This window comes from Scylla paramamosain, chromosome 2 (assembly GCF_035594125.1).
Source record: "Scylla paramamosain isolate STU-SP2022 chromosome 2, ASM3559412v1, whole genome shotgun sequence".
Classification (NCBI taxonomy): domain Eukaryota; kingdom Metazoa; phylum Arthropoda; class Malacostraca; order Decapoda; family Portunidae; genus Scylla; species Scylla paramamosain.
In genome coordinates, this window is record NC_087152.1 from 20,415,688 (window position 1) to 20,432,119 (window position 16,432).

The 16,432-nt window shown below is 40.1% G+C and overlaps 1 protein-coding gene across 3 annotated transcripts in view; it reads right to left on the bottom strand.

Moving 5' to 3' along the window:
* The window catches only part of LOC135111672 (uncharacterized), a 69,801-nt gene extending 53,632 nt beyond the window's left edge, over positions 1-16,169 (bottom strand). The window contains exon 1 of one of the 3 annotated variants that reach the window (XM_064025232.1): positions 16,021-16,169. The gene's annotated coding sequence lies outside the window, so the exon portion shown is untranslated. The remainder of the gene's footprint in view (positions 1-16,020) is intronic. The other 2 variants (XM_064025252.1, XM_064025243.1) reach the window with 2 other exon arrangements.
* Between the last annotated feature and the right edge of the window lie 263 nt (positions 16,170-16,432).

A 16,432-nucleotide genomic window follows, 5' to 3' on the forward strand; every position in this document is an offset into this window, starting at 1 on the left:
AGTTACTTCGTTTCCTTTATAAGCAAGGCGTTTCTTTTCAGAGGTATATTACGAGGATCTCATATTTAGTATAATGAATTTAGAAATTATCATTACTTTTTATTATTATCATTATTATTATTATTATTATTATTATTATTATTATTATTACCAACACTGACGTGCAAAGCTGGTTATATCGTAATCTTTAATTTTCAATAATTTCTCCCACTCGTCCTCGTCCCCCCCCCCCCTCTCTCTCTCTCTCTCTCTCTCTCTCTCTCTCTCTCTCTCTCTCTCTCTCTCTCTCTCTCTCTCTCTCTCAATCTCTTTCCTTTATGCAGGGGGGTTTTTTACACACATTACACATGAATTAGGTATATGAGAGAGAGAGAGAGAGAGAGAGAGAGAGAGAGAGAGAGAGAGAGAGAGAGAGAGAGAGAGAGAGAGAGAGAGAGAGAGAGAGAGCAAAACATCACGAAGTCTTTGGAATAAATTAAGGCTGTTTAAGAATTTTGCAGGATGACATTATTGCTAATCAAATATCATTTACCAAACAGAATGTCACCGTTGTCAAACACTAACGGATAAGTTCATTTCTATGAAACTATACAAGATATTTAAATTTTGTAATTTGATTTGAGCTCAGCATGTGGCGTGAGTGGTGATGACGCAGCGGCTGCAGTGGCGACCATGAATGTGGGTATTGGATGCTGTCAGTAGCTTTATTTTACATGACTGACACATCGGTGACATTCAGATTTAGAGTGGAAGATGTGCGCCTTCCTATTACTGTAAAGCGAGTCTTGGGTAATCACTAATCTCTGCAGATGATCATTTTCTACAAGGTTTCGGCGGCAGCAATGACAGAAGTGTGATGGTTATTACGCTGTTGTTGATAATGATGATGATGATGATGATGATGACGATGATGATGATGAAGGTGGTAGTGGTAGTGGTGGTGGTGTAAAAATAATGCGACAACTATTGGAAAAATTGTAGTTTGAGTAATGAAACTTTCGGATTTGCAGCAATGATGATGATGATTAGACAAAGAATGCATGATAATTATTCTTGTGGTATGGTGGAGTAAATGGTAGAAATGGAGGTCACGAACGGTGGTGACGGTGAAGGTGAGGCCGCACCCAGCTTGCTGCTTCGGTCGCCAGTCGCCTCCATACCTCGTAGCCAGTTCCCAGAACCACGCACCTGCTGCTGACGCCACCTCACGCCTTCGCCCGCAACAACACAAGAACTGTGCTCCCTCTACGCCCTATTCTCTCGTCACTAATGTGATGTGACTCAGACTGTCACTCGAGTCTAGTGACAGCGTACTCATACGTTCACTAGTGATATGCTGCAATGAGTAGAGAGGTAGGAGGAAAAAAAAAAACAATTAATGTACTGATTCTCTTCCGCTTCAAATCACAATTTTAATATCTGATCAAACTTTCATTCCTGTCACTGCACTCTTAGATCTCGAGACATCGGCTCAAGGTGCGGATGTGACATCATGATTCAAACTGTGACGACGACGACCAAGGAACTGGAGGTGGGCGCGCCTGGCAGTAAAGGGTGGGTGCGAGCGGGACCCACCCACCGGGGCCCCTTAAATGCCCCGCGCCAGGCCGCCAAACTAGTTTCTTGCCTCTCCTCTCCACCACTTTATGAATGGAATGACCAGCGGCTGAGACCTGCACAAATTTTTAGCTTAAAGATCGCTTCGAACATTACTGTTATGAAGTTCCTTTTTTCCCCAAACATCTCTGCATATCTATCTTTTGATATACGAGCGCAAATCATCTCATAGATAACCATCGTCATTTTGAGTGTCACCATCAGCAGCCACAGCGTATAACTGCTCAGAGGTGGTATACAGCTCTTTCACTTCCTATGTGACGCCCATCATGTTAACCTAATCTCCGCGCGTTACATATCTTTGGTATTCATGTATTTCCGCCGAGTTTTCTCCTGTTGCCGTTTCAAGGCTGCCACGCTCCGATGTGGGCGTGTCAGTGTTGAGTAGCTGTCAGTGTCTTGTGTCGATAATTTTTCGTCTGAGACAAAACAATATTTTAGATGAATTAGTTTTGCTTTATACAACCCATTTTTACCTTCACAATCCTTCGCGTTCTACTTTTATTATATGAAGACTTTTGTTTGATTTGTGCATACCGTCCTTACGTATCTACACTGCTGAGCTTTAAGTTTCGTAAGAAAAAGTAAAAAAATAAATAAATAGATAAATAAATAAATAGGAGCTTATGCAGGAACTTAATTACTCGTTCAAAGGTTGGCATAAGACTTTCAACATTGTCGGATTCCATGTTGCCTTCATACATGAGTGATAATGGTCTCTGAGTCGGAATTACATGGTCTAATATTGAATTTCCACTACTTTTATCAACCACTGTAGCAAACATCAATGATCCTTACTTGATGTGTTCTTACCTCAACCATTTCATAAATTCACATAATTCCAACTTTGTTTATATGATACATTTGTTAGTCTCTCTCTCTCTCTCTCTCTCTCTCTCTCTCTCTCTCTCTCTCTCTCTCTCTCTCTCTCTCTCTCTCTCTCTCTCTCTCTCTCCAGTGATTTACTCGTGACTTGAAAATTTATTTAGATTTAACAGTAACTAAAATATCTTAATTACTACGAACATTCGTATGATCGATTATTATTATTATTATTATTATTATTATTATTATTATTATTATTATTAAAATTATTATTACCTATAATGAACACACATGAAATCGCTCATACAAAAAAAAAAGCCATCGGAACAAAAATTACTAATCGTATAGTAAACGTCAGGCATTGCGTCAGGAAATAAAATAAAATAAAACGTACATAATGATCGATGAAGAGCGGGGAGAGGCAGGAAAGGGGAGTTGATGCTAGATATGAATTGCAGGAAGCTTTGACAACGTTACTGCCTTTACTGAACTGTTGCCGTCTCACTTCCACAGGTGATGAAGGTCAAAAAGGCAAAAAAGGCATTTGATGAGAGAGAGAGAGAGAGAGAGAGAGAGAGAGAGAGAGAGAGAGAGAGAGAGAGAGAGAGAGAGAGAGAGAGAGACCAAAACAAGGCAAGGTAGAGAGGAGGAGGCCGGACGAGAGGGTAGGGATAAGGTGAGGTGCCGCAGGTGGAGGTGGAGGCCACTAGGCGGTGTGGGTGTGCGTGGCTCCTCGCAGGCTAGCTGGCCTCGGATCGAGAGAATGGAGGGATAAGGGAGGGAAAAGTGATGTGAAGTGCTATGCAGGACGGGTGTGGTGAGGCGCCAGATGAGGGGGTGGGGGAGTATGAGGTGTCAGGTATTGTGGTACGTAGTACCAAAAGGCATGCAGTATTAGATACTAGGGTGTGATGTGAGGTGTCAAGAGGAGCATGATCTTCGACACCTCACTCTTGGGCCTCAAACACACTGCCTCGTTGCTTCTGTTGTTACCTCGGTCGACCAAGGACATACTGGTGTCGGGAGCAAGGGCCAGGTAGCACCCGCCTGCACCTGGCAGCAGCAGCAGCAGCAGCAGCAGGCCGGCTCTCCCTGGTGATGTCACTTCTATTCTCGGTGTGTGGTAAAAAGTAATAAAATAAACAAATAAATAAATAGTACGTCAGCGGACGTCCGAGAGGTGTATACGTAGTAGTGCATCATGTGATATCACAACAATGGACAAGGTTTACCATACTGCTCACCGGCCATCCGTGGGCATGTAGGGAAAAGTATCGTCAACTGTTCCACTACTCTGCCTTTAAAATCTTCGATCACAAGAAGATAAAAGCGAAGTGCAGTTGGTAGGATTTAGTTAAGATAATCTGGCCGAGAATTAAACGACACGAATGTCACACTGATTTAAAAATTATGGACAAAGACAATGTGCATGCCCTCAACCCCAGCTGCTGCATCAGCCTTGCTGTTCCTCTCGAAGGCGAGGGTTTGGCAGGGAGCTGAGCAGCCGCGGTTGGTATTCAGGAGTGCAAGTGGGTGGAGTCTGGAGGTAGACAGCATTGAGGGAGTTGAGGGGAGTCGTATAAGTCAAACTATTAATCAGCTATTTAATGAAAGATATCAAAGCTGACACCAATGAATGTCTAATGATGCTATCTTGCATTCATTATAAACTAAATAATAATAATAATAATAATAATAATAATAATAATAATAATAATAATAATAATAATGATAATAATAATAATAATAATGATAATAAAAATAGTAGTAGTAGTAGTAGTAGTAGTAGTAGTAGTAGTAGTAGTAGTAGTAGTAGTAGTAGTAGTAGTAATAATAATAATAATAATAATAATAATAACAATAATAATAATAATAACAGGCGAAATTATTAGCCTAACATGTTTCTGTCTGATAAGACAACTGTCCTTTCAATATGACGTCGTTCATCTGACACTCCCTAGCGAACCTCGTTTCGTCATTCAGACACCCGCCTGACCCGCCACAAGCAGCCGCACTTGCAACCACAAAGATTCCTCTTTTGCCGGCATCCTGAGCCCTTGCTGCTGCCTCTGCTGCGCCTCAAGCCTCAGGAGAAAGGCAGTGCAACGTCAGCCACGTTGCCCTGCCCTTTCTACATCTACAACTTCGTCTACCGCTCATAGGGCAACGCACAAGTGCTAATGTATTCATGCCGCATTATTACGTGTAATTATAGTTATAGACTTTAAAGAAATTTTTCAAGAAAATGTCAAGAGTTAAGCGCGTGTACGCACACGGATACGTGTACACATACACACGCACGTACATAGACACCTGCAGGGCAGACTGGTGGCCACGCAGTCTCGCCTGACTGAAACCAGCTCTCCGCTGCCGACTTTCATTGCAATAATTTTCGAAGTCTGTTTTCTTTTCTATGACATTATTAATTGTCTATGGAATACCAGTTACTAAAGATAGATTATATAAATGTGATTCATCAATGGAAACCCTCAGGTTATCCCATTCAAAGCTGAAAGTATATGAAAACGAACGAATTTTCTAAAGGGACGAAATGGCTACCCCATGCACCTCCCCGCGCCTTCATTGTAACATTCCAACTCGTCTGGTCTGGTCGGCTTGTGACGTGGGCACAGAGGGTGGAGGGAGAGAGACAGCGAGGGACGGGGGAGGAGAAGAGAGGAATATACATCTTTGGAAGGGATGGTGTGGGTCGGGGGAATTATGACGATGGAAGCAGATAAAATGTGCGTGGGTGAGACAACGACAAAACACAGTATAAAGTCATAGATGACTAGTGCAAGAGCTTGTTTATAGTTTTAGGTAAGACACTCTTTTACGTTCCAATGGCGAAACGCGAAGCAAGTTGGAGGAGCCAAGCGCAGCGGGCCGGTAAAAACGCAGTTGGAGAGTTGCAGCTGGTCAGGTGGAGGGGCACTGGAGGGACGGCTTGGTGGAAGGGTTATGAAGAGGGTCACTTGTCGGGGGATGTAGGAGTTAGAATATATATATATATATATATATATATATATATATATATATATATATATATATATATATATATATATATATATATATATATATATATATATATATATATATGTGTGTGTGTGTGTGTGTGTGTGTGTGTATATATATATATATATATATATATATATATATATATATATATATATATATATATATATATATATATATATGTGTGTGTGTGTGTGTGTGTGTGTGTGTGTGTGTGTGTGTGTGTGTGTGTGTGTGTGTGTGTGTGTGTGTGTGTGTGTGTGTGTGTGTGTGTGTGGATGAATGAACAGCAGCAGCAGCAGCAGCTGAAAATTATTGGAGAGGGGATATGAGAGGAAACACAAGGTGGTGGAACATACTCATAGGCTGAATGGCCGTTGAGATACGAGTCGTGTGACGCATGAAAGCCGTTAGGTAAAATCGAATAGTGGAATATCTGCAAGGTTAACAAAAAATGAGTGTTACTAGAGCTCATAAATGGGGAAACACTGAGATGTGTGAGACAAAGTAGTCTGAGACCATATGGAATGAAAAGTACATCTGCTGAGAATCTGAAGGTAGGAAAGAGAAAACGTTTTTAGAAAGCCTGCGGGCATAATACACAGTTAAAAGAAGGCCAAAATTAATCAGATCGAAGGAAAAGGCTAGTAAACAAACAGGTAGCAGCAGTAGTGAAAAGAAAAAAATGAAAATAAAGAATAATTAAAAATAAATAAAATGATAAAATAATAATAATAATAATAATAATAATAATAATAATAATAATAATAATAATAATAATAACAATAATAATAATAATAATAATAATAATAATAATAATAATAATAATAATAATAATAATAATAATAATAAACTATTTACCTAAAATAAATAATAGCAAAAAATTAATGATAGATAACTTTTCTAATTGTATTTAGTGGTGAGCTACCGTTTGCTTTTTTTTTTTTTTTTGTCAGCGAGAACAGGGAACTATACAGCACGACTGCTTTCTCTATCACGTCAGCTAGAACCTCTTAATAATGAAGTTGTTAAGTGTTTACGTAACATAAGGTCCTTCAAATCTAAGCTACCTCACCAACAGAAAATTGTTTTCGTCGACTCGTGTGGATATATATATATATATATATATATATATATATATATATATATATATATATATATATATATATATATATATATATATATATATAGAACTCATACACGAGCGAGTAGCGCTGAAACAACAGCACCGTAGTTCCAAGACTCGAGTCACTCAGGGAAACTATGGTAGAACTGGGATCGGTTCTGGCAAGTGCTGCCAACAAAATTCTGTTCATAAATGTTTTCCTATTCGTGTCTCTTGCTACACACTGGTGCTACACAACTACATGGATATTTCCGATAAGAATATACCATCTTTCGTCTTTGGCAATAGTATGTTTGGTTATTTGAATGACTAATTATGCACTGTTCTGAAGTTATCATGAACAAGATATGAGGTATCAATCAACAGGTGATAAGGTGTTGACAAACATTCAGAAAACGTTAACAAAAATACATTCCACGGCTCCTTTCATAGAAAGGGTGTTACGCAATGACTCCATCCATTGGCCTCCCACTACGCTGAAGAGGAGAATGGATGCCCAGAGTCAGACTATACAGTATGCAGAGGTATACCATACTTCTGGTAGTGTTTAATGAATGCCTGGGAAGTTTCCTTGATCGATGGGAGGGAGTTTACAGTTCCATAATTAGTGATAACCGAACATTACTGGACCGCGAGGGGCAGTTCACCTTTCCTTAGTTTTGGGCGTTGAAATCGTTATTTTACTTATTTCAACCATTCGCTCAAAATATTTTGAATCTCAAATGAAGGAATATATATATTTTTCTTTTTTTCATTTTGTCACCTGCTTTAAAAACTGCGACTCTCCTGTCTCCTTTCTTCTTAAATCTTCCCTCGGTCTTTTCGTCCTATTAAGTTGTGTTCATCCTCTCCCCAGCTTTCACTTTCTTGTGTTCATTTTGATTTGACATGAATCAATCATTATTCCGTATCTTCTTTTCTCTTACTCTTGCATTTCCTAGGCGGCTTGAATTTTTCCTTTCTCTGTTTATCATTACTATTCTCACGTCTGTTCCTCCATCTCATTTGTACAACGAACAGAATATTGTATTTGCCATTCATTTCAATGTCAATATTCAAGCCGTATATCTACATGTGCTCACATCTGTCTCTCTCTCTCTCTCTCTCTCTCTCTCTCTCTCTCTCTCTCTCTCTCTCTCTCTCTCTCTCTCTACTCGTTAATTATGATCTCATTACAAAATTTACCTCCTTCATGCGCACTGCAACATTTGATAGGAAAGAAAAAAAATGCATATAAGGTCAAGAGAGCATGGAGGATGAAGCTCAAGCTGCCACACCTACATCCACCTGTCGCGCGACACCACTCCACCAAGGCAGACTCCAGACACCCACATCACGATGCTTCAAGCCGATCCCCGAATCCCCTTCCCCGCCGCGATGGATGCTCGAGTATTTCCTTGCGCGACTAGTTACCACTAGTACAGGCAACTCCCACAGATAGCCCCCATCCCATCCTCTCTCTCTCTCTCTCTCTCTCTCTCTCTCTCTCTCTCTCTCTCTCTCTCTCTCTCTCTCTCTCTCTTGAATTATAATTATGAGTTCTGATCGTATCTTAGTGCTATAATGCAATATTAGGCTAACTTAATTCTGCTTGTTTTATTGACTATATAGAAGCATTCTAGAGCTCAAGAGTTCCTTATACTCATAGTAGGAAACACTTTGGCACAGGAACTATAAACGCATAGACATTTAATTTTGTTTTTAAGGATATGATTTCGGAGAGTTTGGCCAAGAGGTTGAGGCAGCCGCTGGTCAGTGACGCGTTACCTAACCCCAGCCGGCAACCCGAGGGAGCCGAGTTACTGTTGTGGCGGGAGAGCCCCTTCCTCTCTCTCCCTCCCTCTCCCCAATAGCCTTCTTCCAACCTAAATCGTGTGGATGAACATGAAGCCACGGCAGAAAAGTGCAGTGACGTGTAGAAATAGGTTATTTTCAAAATTTACGAATCTGATTACTATGAGAGAGAGAGAGAGAGAGAGAGAGAGAGAGAGAGAGAGAGAGAGAGAGAGAGAGAGAGAGAGAGAGAGAGAGAGAGCGTATTCTATAAACTCCTAAGACCGCTTCTCCACCGTCACATTCTGTTCCACTGGTGGACTCCCGAGACTGCAGGTTATTTCATCACAAACGGGGAGGGGCAGGGCAAGGGCAGTACAGAAGACAAGGAGGCTGCACACAAGCGCCAATCACTTTCCATGCCAGTGTTCAGGAAAGCGGCTTGTGGACAGGATAATGGAGACATATAAGCAATTTTGAAAAACGTAAAGTTAATGCTCGGTAATTGATTTTCTCTTATTTTCCCTATAGGCTGTAGTCTAATAGATCGTGAGTATGGTGGTATTTGGAGTTCTCGTACAAAAACCGTAATCTTTCGAAAAAAAAAAAGTAACTCGAAATGAATAAATAAATAAATAAATAAATAAATAAATGATGACAATAACAGCAACAACAAAAACAATAATAATAATAATAATAATAATAATAATAATAATAATAATAATATCGTAGCAGAATTTTTTTCCATGTAATTTTAAACTTATCTCATAATTTCTTGTTAACTTGTTCGACACGAAGTTACCTTATTACTTAGCACAACTATAATAATTTTGAACGATAGTTATTTATGTGTTGTCCGCTGCAGTTACCGTCACCTGAATGCCCGTAAAGCAAATAAAAGGGAGAATGTCTTCCAAATCAAGGGTAGTGGCGCGAGAACTATAATTAATAAAGAAACCTACCATTTTCGCACATAGGTCTTCATGGGTAAGCAACCCAGAGGAGACTGCTTGGCTTTCACAAATGCAAATTATGAAGAAAAAAATTGAAATGTTCTCTTTTCCCAGAATTATATGAAATGTTACAAGATGTATGACTTCACAGCGAGTGTTATCCATGGACGAATGAGTAAATGCAGAGCAATACCAACACTGACGCGAAACGTAAAAAAGCACCAGTCCCTATTGCAGAGACAGGATGTGTACGACGGATCTTCTCTGTGTTGGAGTAAGCGAGCCCCTCCCCGCTCTGCCCCCACCCAGCCTTGTGGCGAGAGCGAGTGGGGTGTCGCGCGTCCTGGCCAGCCCCAGACGCAGGCGGTAGTGGTGGCCCTTGTAGGGTTCATGGTCAATCAATAGCACATGTAGGGACAAGCCTGGCCGCGCACACCCACTTCCACTCGTAATGGCGAAGAACCTGATCGCTGAGCGTTATTTATAAATACTTCATAGTCTTCAGGTCTTCCTTCCTTCCTATACACAGACGACAATGTGGTTGGTGTTCTGGCAAGCTGGCGGTCTGGCTATGTCCCGTCTGAATTATCAACCTCATTCTAGTTATCAAGTATTCCTCCCATGTGACTAATCTTTAACAGATACTCTGGAGGACATGGCAGCACAACGGAGTAAGGATGACGACGATATATATATATATATATATATATATATATATATATATATATATATATATATATATATATATATATATATATATATATATATATATATATATATATATATTTTACTCAAGAATCAATTGGAAATAAGAAAAGAGTGAAACTAAGCAGTGTTAGATGTTATTATACATTTTTTTTTAACGGTTTTTCTTTTTAAGCCCTTTTCTGGACCACTTCTCATGTGGTTATGTACATGACTGTAACATGTGCTCGTCACGTTTCTAATTTACGCACAATGATGGAACACGCTGTGAAGCGTAGCAGCGTTGCTACATCGCGATATGGTAAATTCTTGATGAGACAATCACACGAGACAGTTTCCCGATAAAATATCGCCGAAATCTTCTGCCGACAATTTTCTACTATGAATTTATCTTCGAATGTGGTCACGTGTAGGGCTATAGCATCTCGGAATACATCAGCTCAAAATATGTAAAAGAAATAGTAGATTCATACGTTGCAACGTTCCATACGTTTGGTAACTCTAGGTCTCACCTCTTGAGCAACTTTTCTTTTTACCATATTACATAATTTTATACAAGTAGACATCACTACGATAACAGGTTGCTGTGCGTGAGCAAGACTCAGTCTCGAAACCTACTAAACCAGGTTACCTCAACTACAGTATGTATACAGAAGAACGCAACTATACGATTGTTTGTGAGTTGTAAAGCGTCTTCCTCTCAGTTTGTGCCAACTGGCAACAAGTATGTGTGTGTTCAGCATTTATATACTTGGTATTAGTGAATGGAAATACCATAGTTATTTCCAAATCTTAGGATAGTTACTTTTTTTTTTCCAAGAAACTTCTAATTGTCCCCGATCTGCTGGCACCTTTTGGCAACAATTTGCAGATCTCTCGAACCGACACGCTGATGTCCGAGACTGTGATCAGAATTTCGCCGTTTCCCATGAAATGCAACCAACTTTGAATCTCGTTATAAAATATCAGAAAAAGTAGTTCATGTGACCGCACCTTTAGCTGAGACAATTCGAAAGACTTAACAGGTTTTGCGCAACAATACTAGGAGGGTTACACAAAGAATGGAGTAACTATTCGATTACAGTGACCAGCTGCCATCGTTCAACTATGGCGTCAAAAAGATAAATTTCACGTCTTTGACGAGTCGCGAAGTTTTATCATAGAGAACTGTCGGGTGACTGTCCAATGATTGCAATTGGTACAAGACAATTCCGACGTTTGCAATGGTCTGGAAAAACTCCCCGATTCACTGATTCGGTATGCTGGAAAAAGATGTTGACATAGTTTGCGTGTTAAGAAACTAATAAAGTATTAGGAACATTATTAGCCGCCATCATCAATCATAGAGCAAGAAATGTGGCAAAATAATACGCACATTATCTCTGGTTTTGAATGCATCATCACCTAGGAATGAAAACTATTTTTTTTCCTCTCTGTATAAGTTTACTTTAACATTTAGGTTATACAATTAACATAAAATTTTATAAATCCTGACACATATGAAGGAAACAACCATGTTTTGGTGTCAAAGCTTAGCAGGATACTGGTGAAGATTGTTGACATCGTGTCTCCCAACGTCTCTGCGCTGCCGCTGGCCTATTTACATCATGTCTCCCAATGTCTTTCCCGTGTTGCCGCTTCTTTGGTAAAACGACCCATGGTCTCCCACTGTTTTTTTTTTTTTTTTCGTGATATATTTATGTAATCAACGACAGTAGATGTATGGACCTGGGTTTTAAAAGAGTACTGAAAATATATCTCCCGGCTAGGTCTTTTTTTTTTTTTCAGAAGTCGGCGTGTCTGATATCAGCCAATCCTTTCGTCTCGGCACGACTTCGGCCGTCACAGTATCTCTGCAGCACAAATGATTCTTGCTCGACTCTTTTTTAGGTACAGAGGGAGACGGTTTTAGAATGTGCATCCACAGAGAACTGTGGGAGCATATAACATTAAAACAGCCGGCGATCACCGGCAACTCAGACCATTGCGAACACCCCAACTGGGGCGTTTACTATTGGCTGAGTTGCCGGTGATCGCCGGCTGTTTGAATGTAGGGGTTGGTCAACGTTCCCACAGTTCTCTGGAGAAGCACATTTTAAAACCGCGTCTCGTGATACATCTTGATGCACTTTACTTAAATGCTACAAAACATTGATCCTAATTATTTACACTAACAGTATCCACATGATCTGGTGATGCACATTCTAAAAAACAGTTATTAAAAGCTAAATACCCGCAAACAGGCTCTAAGTGTTCTCACATTTATTTCTAGTTTCCTGCTACATATTTAGTTTGAAATATTTTCCACTGGTTTCTACAGAGACTAATGTTTTATCTGGCTGTTTTTCCAAACCATAGCGAACGCCCCAATTCAACATGTTTATAGTGGGCGTAAGCGGACGTCCAAACTACTGTCGCGTAAGAAGTGAGGATTTTTCAATGCCAACGAGTGATCGTTGTTCTTTTCAGCAATGGAAGGGGTGTCAGGAGGTGTGTGAGATCATAGCCTTACTTGTGTCTGTGAACTTTATGCCCTTTCCAGGAGGGTAACAGGTAGCAGTACATAGCTCATAGATGTTATTAAAAAAAAAAAAAGACATGAATTACACATTGCTAAAATGAGTGTGGCGTTGAATAAAAGTTGTAACCTTTGTGTACCACGACCACTACCTATACATTCAGATTCGGTTATATCATCTCAAGATCATTAATTATCGATGTGGTGTTTGTGCTAATTGCCACAGTCCCTGTAAGGTATAGTTATCTACAGTACTTATGCTGCGGGCGGTAAAAGCAACGTCTTTATTGCTTATCAACGTCATCAGTGTCATCCCCAGCACCTGGCATTTTATCTCATCCCATGTGACTCATTCGGATAAGTTATCGGTTCGCTCACTATAAAGATGTTGAGATACTGAAGCTTCTTCAACTTTTTGTTGTAGAGCTTCTCTGGAGAGTACCGCCTTGCCATCTTTAAATAAATACGCCTAACTTAATTTTTTTTTTCCTTGCATGTTTTAATATACTTTTTTTTTTCCTTCGCGAACTTCCTGGTTCACTGGTTGATTTTCCGAGTTAAATAACGAATATCATTTCTCCACATTTACAAAACCATTCTCAACTACATTCTCGAGCTTCACATATCGCTGCTAAAATATTTAAATTATTCGATTATTTACCTAAATGCAAATTACTTACGGCAATAAAATATATGGGTAATTCTTGGAAATCTGATAACCTCGGTGGCGGAAGAATTGAGGGAAGAGCCCGTACGTTAGGGATGGATGCCTTGGTGCTCAGTAGTAAATGCTAATCGTACTATTTCAAAGTTCTATTATATTACATTGAAGTTCGTAAGTGGGAGAAACCGGGTGCCAGTAAATAAATCCACTAAATGTCTCACATTGAAGGAGCTTAACGTACACAAAGTTCCTAATACACACGATCCGATGAATCTTGGAAAACCATACAAGAGTTACGTGAATATTCTGTTACAATAAAGAGTGTTAATTTCTGTGTTGAGAGAGAGAGAGAGAGAGAGAGAGAGAGAGAGAGAGAGAGAGAGAGAGAGAGAGAGAGAGAGAGAGAGAGAGAGGAAAAATAATGGTATTAACCACATTGCAACCCACGCCCGCGCCGATCAATTGTTGACGAACGATGTGGCTTGATGTGGAGACTGGTACCCAAGAGTATCAAATACAACAGAACTTTCATACTTGGATTCACTTTCCCAGTACAAACATTCTGATAAGTTACTGATACCAGGTAGTTCCTGGCACTTAAATGTGTGGAATAATATATATATATATATATATATATATATATATATATATATATATATATATATATATATATATATATATATATATATATAAATAGATAGATAGATGAGACACCGCGACGACAGGCATTAGCTAATCAACTATGAAAGGCGACAAGTGTGCCATGACCAGTTGTAAGTCGGCAGTGATAGGTTACTCATATGTCTCATGTCTACACTGTTATCGGCCGTCTGGCAGTTGTCAATGAATCAAATCACTTAAGTAAGAAATACAGGCATGATGACTGACGAATTTACACTTTTTTTTTTTTGTGACGGGGTGAATTAAGCAACCAATAAATTACTATAAGTATACGTAAAACTAATCTCTTAATCTATACCGTACTGCTATATCCTTGCCGGCCTTCCACCATTCGCTGAAAAAATGTCACTAGTCACCATTCCTGAAAGACAAGTACTACTGTATAGAGTTGCTACTACGTTGTGAGTAATTTTAACGATCAACAGGTAAGCGGTGAATACTGTCTTTCAAAAATTCCTCCAGACCACAGTTCCTGCACACGTGTTGCTGGTGAGTCTACGTAGTGTACAAATGGAGCGTCAACTGTTTATCAAAGACGGAGTCGTAGCACACACAAAATGAATTTATTGTTTTCACTGAATTTAAGAGCGGTAAGGGCATAAGTGTCCTTACCGTTCTTACATTGTAACAAGAATGAATTATGTATATAGCAATTCAGTCCTTAATTTGGATTACCTCAGTCATACCTTAAGAAAAAAAAAATACGATACGAAGACCCGAACTCGAGCTATCTGATGTGAACGAGAATTCTCTCTCTCTCTCTCTCTCTCTCTCTCTCTCTCTCTCTCTCTCTCTCTCTCTCTCTCTCTCTCTCTCTATATATATATATATATATATATATATATATATATATATATATATATATATATATATATATATATATATATATATATATATATATATATATATATATATATATATATATATATATATATATATATATATATATATATATATATATATATATATATAATCAACTAATTAATTCATTGAAAAAAATTACATGTATGTAGACTTAGAATGTCGAGGATAGACAACGACTGCAACAAATCACAAATTCACAAAGCAATCTAAGAGATCACAGAGAGAGAGAGAGAGAGAGAGAGAGAGAGAGAGAGAGAGAGAGAGAGAAGGGGAGGGGGCATGGATGGGAGGGGGAGGGGCGAATGAGCAAGTTAGGTGGTCAGAAGGTCGGTCGGTGGGTGTTCGGCAAGAAGCAGGCGCTCAGGGAAGAGGCTGGCGACACTAGCCCCAGGCTACAACTATCCCCACCGTCCTCCTCCTTCCCTTCTCCCTCCCGCGGCCTCCTCCTCCTCCTCCACCACCACCACCACCTTGCTGCCTCACGATAACACACCCACCTGACATCCCATTCATTCCCGCCTCCGCTTCTCTTACTCTGGCTTCCCTCTATACCAGCACGATTTGTATGACATTTAGATGATGCCATGACCTAGAAACATTATGTAATAGAAGATCAACGAATAGCGAATAATAACGAAAATCTCAAATTCGGCACGCTTGCCTGGCGCCCGAAGGGAGGGGCTTTCGCTATCCCTTCCCTGGCAGCCCTACTCCTCGAGACCCTTCCTCCTCCACCCCCCTAATCTCGCTGCCATCGAACTATTATATATGTCCTATACATCCACCTTTGCTTCTACAAGACTGTCATCTAACCCCAGACATGTGTATAACTAATGTCATGGTGTAGTATGTGTTGGGTGAATGAGAATCTGAGTCATAACATCATGACGTCACCAAACACCGACCCGCCTGACACCAGCCTGCCACCCACACAAACACGGCTCTCTCACGTCTCGGCTCTGTGAAACATACCCTCAGTTTTTCATTACATCTATCATGGACCATAGACATATCCAAGATCGATTCTTAGCACCTAAGATGTATGCAGATGTCTGTCGCCGACTTGATCCTACGTCTGGGAGCGGGGTCAAGGGATCGCCCATTCTGTCCTTTACTGTTGGCTCCAAAGCTAGGCTCTTGCCAGCGGCGCCAAGCCAATTTTTCATCGATCTTCTATATGTTATAAGCCCTTCACTGCCATGTTCACCCTTACATATTATCCACAATACTATGTATACACACTGGACCACTCGTGATGTTTCTCAGAACACTGACTCACCTGAAAAAGGCGGAGAACCGAGGAGATGTTGCTCCCCGCCCGCCCCTGGGCTTGAGCACTCACTAGTGGCAGCTCCTCAGGTACACAACCCAAGCCGCCGTGTACGTGTGTGTGTGTGTGTGTGTAAACCTCCGAAATGACGTCGGTGCATGCGTGTATTCTATGGCACTTGAGATCTTGCTATCATGGCAACAAACACGTGCCTTAATGCCTGCATTTTGGATATGCCTTCGCTCCCAGTGGCACTACTTAATACTTTGGTTAATGAGATAACCGCACTTAAAAGGCACAAAAATCGTTGCAGTATTAGTAGTTGAGTAGGAGATTACTGACTTTATGAATGGCATAAACTTGCTACATAAACTACTACAAACTGTTACAAACAGATTTTAACGCAAGAACCACACAAGAC